The sequence below is a fragment of the Alligator sinensis genome, unplaced genomic scaffold (assembly GCF_000455745.1).
Source record: "Alligator sinensis unplaced genomic scaffold, ASM45574v1 scaffold1051_1, whole genome shotgun sequence".
NCBI classification, from domain to species: Eukaryota; Metazoa; Chordata; order Crocodylia; family Alligatoridae; genus Alligator; species Alligator sinensis.
In genome coordinates, this window is record NW_005842473.1 from 842,412 (window position 1) to 848,651 (window position 6,240).

Genomic DNA, 6,240 nt, shown 5'->3' on the forward strand with positions numbered 1-6,240 from the left:
TGCCTATGCAGGGGGTCGGACTCGATGATCTATTGAGGTCCCTTCCGACCCTAGCATCTATGAATCCTGAGAGCTTGTTTTTTCCAGCCCACAAGAAATGGAGGAGCAAGGAGAGTGGTTGTCAAATGTTTTCATTCCCACTTGCCATCTGTCACCCCCTATATACAGACAGTACTCGGTTCTAGGTCTCCTGTGCTGTCTTGTAGCCTGGACAAAGAAAGATGCCAGAAATTAAACTTGGTTGTAACTGAGATGAGCTGGCATAAACTGTGGAAAAACTCTTCATGAAGATTAGGGCTTATGGCATTTGTCATCTCATTGTTTTGTAGATGTGGATTTGACTTTTCTTTGCCTCGTAGTTGTAAAGACACTCAAGGAATCCCTGAGTGTGGGGAGTATATTTCCATATGCAGATGGCCAAAAGTCATGTCTAATCCTATTAGACAGGAGCTTTGGCAATCTCCATGTTCTGTAATATGTAGGTTTATCTACTGCAACTCTCTTTTCAAGACATGGGACTTAAAGCTGCTTCAAAAAAGTAATATGCCTACTTTTAATACATCTTTTTGTAGACTTTCTCCCTGCTTCTTCACTGTTTTGCACAATGCCTTCTTAGGCCTTGGATGTGCATCTATTTGTAGTACTACAGAGTGCCTCAGTGCTACAGAAATAGAGCCAAGGTGGTGTGCGCATGTCCCCTGGCTAAACCACTGAAAAGTCACTGTAAAGGCTCCCTCTAGCTAGGGGAGGAATCGGGGGCTTTGCTCTGCTGGCCCCCAAGTAAGTGAACCCAATCATTGAGGAAGAGCAAAACCCAGAGGAGAAGGAGGGGTTGGATACTGAGGTAGAAATGATGGGAGAAACCCTGCAGGAGGGTGAAACCAAGAAGAGGGGGGTGTGCAACATTTCTGTGATTGAGGCAGAGCAGGAGATAGGAGACAGAATGCAAGGGAAGGTGAGAACAACAAACAGCTCGGACACGGAGGTTGGGAAAAAATAAGACACCCTACAAACAACAGAAGTGGAAATGGACAAAGAGAGAGTATGGGAGAGAGTCTGGTCAGGGACAGGGCAAAGTTAATTACTTAGTAACAAAGTTGGGAAGGAGATCACACCCTGCGTTAATGTTAAGTGATTAAGGAGCTAGCAGCTACCTAAGTCCATGGCAGGGGGGTTTCCTTGGCCCCCTGGGGCACAGCGTGCAGAGATTCGTAGGGATGCCAGGAGCAGCAAACCCAGCGCTGGAACAGCTTGCTGATGAGACCAGCTGGCTGGGTGGAGGTAACTGCGGCGACCGACAAAGCAAGGAGGTGAGGAAGAGAGGAGAAACTTACTGGCTGAGGGAAGGTCCAACGGAGAAAGGATCTGCTGGTACTGGCAAGAAAGAGAAAAGAGAGTGGGACTGGAGTCGAGCTGACTGGCTCAGGGGAGTGGGCTGCACGGTGGTGGGGGGCGAAAGGAAGACCGCGAGCTGTGAGAACAGCTGGGGTTCTCCACGACCTGCAGGGAATTTACTAATAAACCAGTTTTCTTTTATCCTGCTTCTGGGGTGATTTACTACACCCTCTCCCTTTGGGGAATTCACTTCTTAGTCTTCCATCATTCCAAAGCATGGCAGGCAAGCCCCAGAGAGAGAGATTTTGCTATTCACTCCCACCCGGCCACAGAAACCATACATGTGGCTTTTAGTGATTGCCGGATGCCGAAGGTGGAAATGAGTCTTGGTAAGAGCCCCATGAAAGAAAGGACTGTGGAAGTTAAATATGCGGCTATTTCAAGATGACTAGGGATGTCAAGCATACACAAGACAATACGAGAGGTGGCAAAGACTTCAATATTTCCAAATACTGGAGAATGGTAAATGGTGAAGAAGAGCACAGGAGAATTCTTCAGAAAGGAAGGCCAAAGTTGCACAAGGAAAAGAACAAAAGAGCTTCAAAGAAAGATGCAGGAGCTGCTAAAGGAAACCACAGAAGGAAGATGGGTATGAGAAGAGCAAGAAGAAATAAGGCAAGAGTTGGAAACCTGGTTTAAAAGAAAGATAAAAGAGAAAATGTTCTTAGCACAAACACTCTGGGTGCAACAAAATTAAGAGTGGTCCAAATACTTCTTGACTAGAGTGGAGGTGGGAAAAGACGAGCTTAAAACAGTGTGGGAAGAAAATGGTGTTCGTGTTGGGGGCAACAAGAAGATTTTTACGAAGAACTATACCAAAAGAAGGAAATGGACAGGACGATGATGAATTTCTTGGAAGAGACTGAAGAGGAAGTAGAGGAAACGATGAAGATGGAAGAAAAGATGCGCTTAAAGAAAGTGGAGAGTGTTTAAAAACCTTTAAAAGAAGGAAATCATCAGGAACAGATGGACTATCTGTGGAATTTTATGAGAAGTTTTGGGTATGGGTAGGAAAAGGATATAGCAGACATTTTCAAGGAGAGGAAGGACAGATTTTTATAAGACGTGTTGTGATCTTACTCTTCAAGAATGGGGAGAAGGAACTGCTGAAAAACTGGAGACCAATTACGCTCCTTAATGTGGAGTATAAGTTAATGGCCAAGATACTAGCTTTGAGAATGAGGAAAAACCTCCAGGAGATAATACCTGCACACCAATATGCGCAGTACCGGGTAGAAGGATCTCCAAAGTGATCCAAATGATGCGAGATATGCTATCCCACATCCCAAGAGCGGAAAACAAACACGCTTATAGCAAACCTAGATTTAGAAAAAGCATATGACGGAGTGGATCATGATCAGGGATGCAGGTTTTCCATTTGCTGTGGAAAAACATGTATTTTCTCCTTTAAAGTAGAAAAATGCAGGAAACCGAGGGCTTCCCCTTGCAGGCTGGCAGAGTTCCAGCCTACGAGAGGCTGCTTGGGGCTGGTTGGCCCAGGATGCAGGGGGCACCACGTGCACATGCACATGCACACACACACGTGGCAGCCAGGCAGCAGTGGAGAGCAGCTTCTGCAGCTCTTTCCAAGTAAGGCTATGGGGGTGGGTGGAGGGGCACAGATGACATGTTGGAGGAAGGCGGGGGTGGCACAGGTGATGTGGGAGGAGGGGATGTGCCCCACCCAGATTTCAGTGCCCACTGCCAGGTGTGGGGCTCCAGCAGGGCTGGGCCAACTCCAGAGAAGTTGCCTCTGTGGCCCAGTGCGTAGGGCCCAGTGTCAAAGAGAGCACCACGCTGCCATGGCCACCAAGGTCAGGCACCCTCTGCCTGCCTGGCAGCAGTGAGAGGCACAACACGCCACCACTGCTGCCACTGCAGCTGCTGCACCTCACCATGGAGGTGTGCTCCCTCCCACACCAGGTCCCACTCACTGCACCATGGAGGCAGCTCCTACCCAGAGCTCGTCCAGCCTGGCTGCAGCTCCACACCCCACTATGGGCACAAATCTCGGGGGGCACATGCCTCTCTTACTGTGTCACCTGTGTCCCCCTCACCTCTACACATGCATAGCTTGTGACCACACATATCCCATTCCCCACACACCCACCCCGTTCCACACGCACGGGGGTCGGGGGGAGGGAAGGGGGCAGGGGGCTGTGCATCAGGAGCGAGAGCCCGCTGTGGGTTAAGAGAGGGGTAATGGTATACCAGGGCTGTGCAATGCCACAAAGTAGTGGAAGGGACAGCCCCAGCTGGACCCATGTCTTGGTGAGTGAAGAGGGCAGAGGAAACTGATTTTTCCAGGATAAAAGTCAAATGCCAAAATATATAGGTAGTCAGAATTTATTTTATTATAATGATTGAGGCACTAGTAGGCTTCCAAGTTGCTTTAAAATTGTAAATATATCAATAAAACATTGTGTTCAACTGATACCTGTAATATATCCATAAGCCAGTCACCTCATCACAGAAGGCAATCAGGTTGGTCAGGCATGACTTTCCCCTGGTACATCCATGCTGACTCTTCCTAATCACCTTCTCCAAGTGCTTAGAAATGGATTCCTTGAGGATCTGCTCCATGATTTTTCCAGGTACTGAGGGTGAGGCTGACTGCTCTGTAGTTCCCTGGATCCTTCTTCCCTTTCTTAAATATAGGCACTATGTTTGCCCTTTTCCAATCATCTGGGACCACTCCTGATAGCCATGAGTTTTCAAAGATGATGGCAAATGGCTCTGCAATTGCATCAGCCAACTCCTTCTGCACCCTCAGGTGCATCCCATCTGGCCCACTGACTTGTACACACCCAGCTTTTCTAAATAGTCCCTAACCTGTTCTTTGATGCACTGAGGGCTGCTCACCTCCTCCCCAAACTGCTGCTCCATGTATTAGTCTGGGAGCTACCCTTGCCTGTGAATACTGAGGCAAAAAAGGCATTGAGCACTTGAGCCTTTTCTGCATCCTCTGTCATGAGGTTGCCTCCCCCATTCATTAAGGGACCCACACTTTCCCTGATCCTCCTCATGTTGCTGACATACTTATAGAAACCCTTGCTAGCTGCAACTCCAGTTGCGCTTTGGCCTTCCTGACTTGGCATTCCCTTCATCCATGCAGGTCTGAGCAATGCTCTTATATTCTTCCCTAGTTATTTCTTCAAGTTTGCACTTCTTAAAAGCTTCATTTTTGTGATTTAGTTTGCTTAAGAATTCCCTGCTAAGCCAACCTGGTCTTCTGCCATACTTGCTAGTCTTCCTGCACATCAGGATGGTTTGTTCCAACACTCTCAGTAAAGCTTCTTTAAAGTACAGCCAGCTCTCCTGGACTCCTCTCCCCCTCAGTCTGGCTTCCCAGGGGGTCCTGCCCATGAATTTCCCTGAGTGAATCTAAGTCTGCTTTTCTGAAGTCCAGGGTACTCTGCTGTTCTCCATCCTTCCTTTCCTCAGGATCCTGAACTGTATCATCTTGTGGTCACGGCTGCCTAAGTTGCCATCCACTACTACATTCCCCACCAGTTCTCAGTAGCAGCCTTAGGGGAGGGTAAACTGGGCAACCGCCTCTGGCCCCACAATAAAAATTAATTACACTGAATATTTGTATTATCAATATTGTATTAAGATACTTTTGTTGCAGTTTCATGGCTAGGGCAAAGTGAAATCGAAATAAAAAATGTCCGACGTGCTTATAGGTCATCAAAATTAAGCCTCTCAGGGGCCCCAAATGATTCTTGTCCAAGGCCCCAACAACCCTAAGATTGCCACCGCAGTTCTTCCCTGTTTGAGCAGCAGGTCAAGAAGCGCGTGGTCCTTAGTCGGCCGCTCCAGCACTTGCACCGGAAAGTTGTCCCCAACACACTCCAAAAACTTCCTGGATTGCCTGCTCGCTGCTGTATCGCTCTCCCAGCAGATGTCTGGGTGATTGAAGTGCCCCATGAGAACCAGGGCCTGTGATCAGGAAACATCTGCTAGCTGTTCGAAGAAAGCCTCATCCACCACTTCCCCCTGGTCTGGTGATCTATAGCAAACCCCCACCACAACATCACCCTTGTTACTCCCCACTCTAACCTTAACCTGGAGAGTCTCAACAGGCCTATCTGCAGTTTTATACTGGAGCTCTGAACAATCATATGGCTCTTTGACATAAAGTGCAACGCCTCTTCTTCCCTGCTTGTTCTTCCTGAACAGTTTGTATCTATCCATGACAATGTAATATTATTTCCTTTTATAACATTCATGGCAAACTGCAGTCTTGTTCTTCCAGTGTCCAAACAGGAGGAATTCAGGACATCCTGCAGTATATGGTTGATGGTCTATGAAGAATGAGTGCTTCCCTATCTTATGTCTGTGTTAATAGTGTGTCTAGCATTAAAGATTATTTTCAGATGCAAGGACTAATGAGAACGATGGGCAAATTCTGATCCTGAGAGAGAATGATATCAGGACTTGGCTGGTCCAGAGTGAAATATGTTTCAATATATTATTCTTACATTATTAAGTTGCCAGGGCAAAATGAAGAATGTACCCCTCTCTCTCTCTCTCTCTCTCTCTCAGGAGTGAAGACAGCTGAATTTTAAAAATAGCCTAAGGTGAGAGGTTAAACTGAATGTCTTAAAAAGACTCTTTAAATGCTGCTGCTCTAACCCGCCAAATTAAAGGGTGATTATAATTTGTTTAAGTCTGTCAGCATTTAAGGAGGTGCCTACTATCTACTGAAGCATTAGTACCCCTCAGTTGAGCTAACTGAGCTTTGGTCTCTAGGATAAGCCAGGGCTCCACCACTAATGAGAAATTTCTTTGTGTCTCATGAATCACAGCCAGCTAATTAGGAAAGACTGTTTACAAAAGATA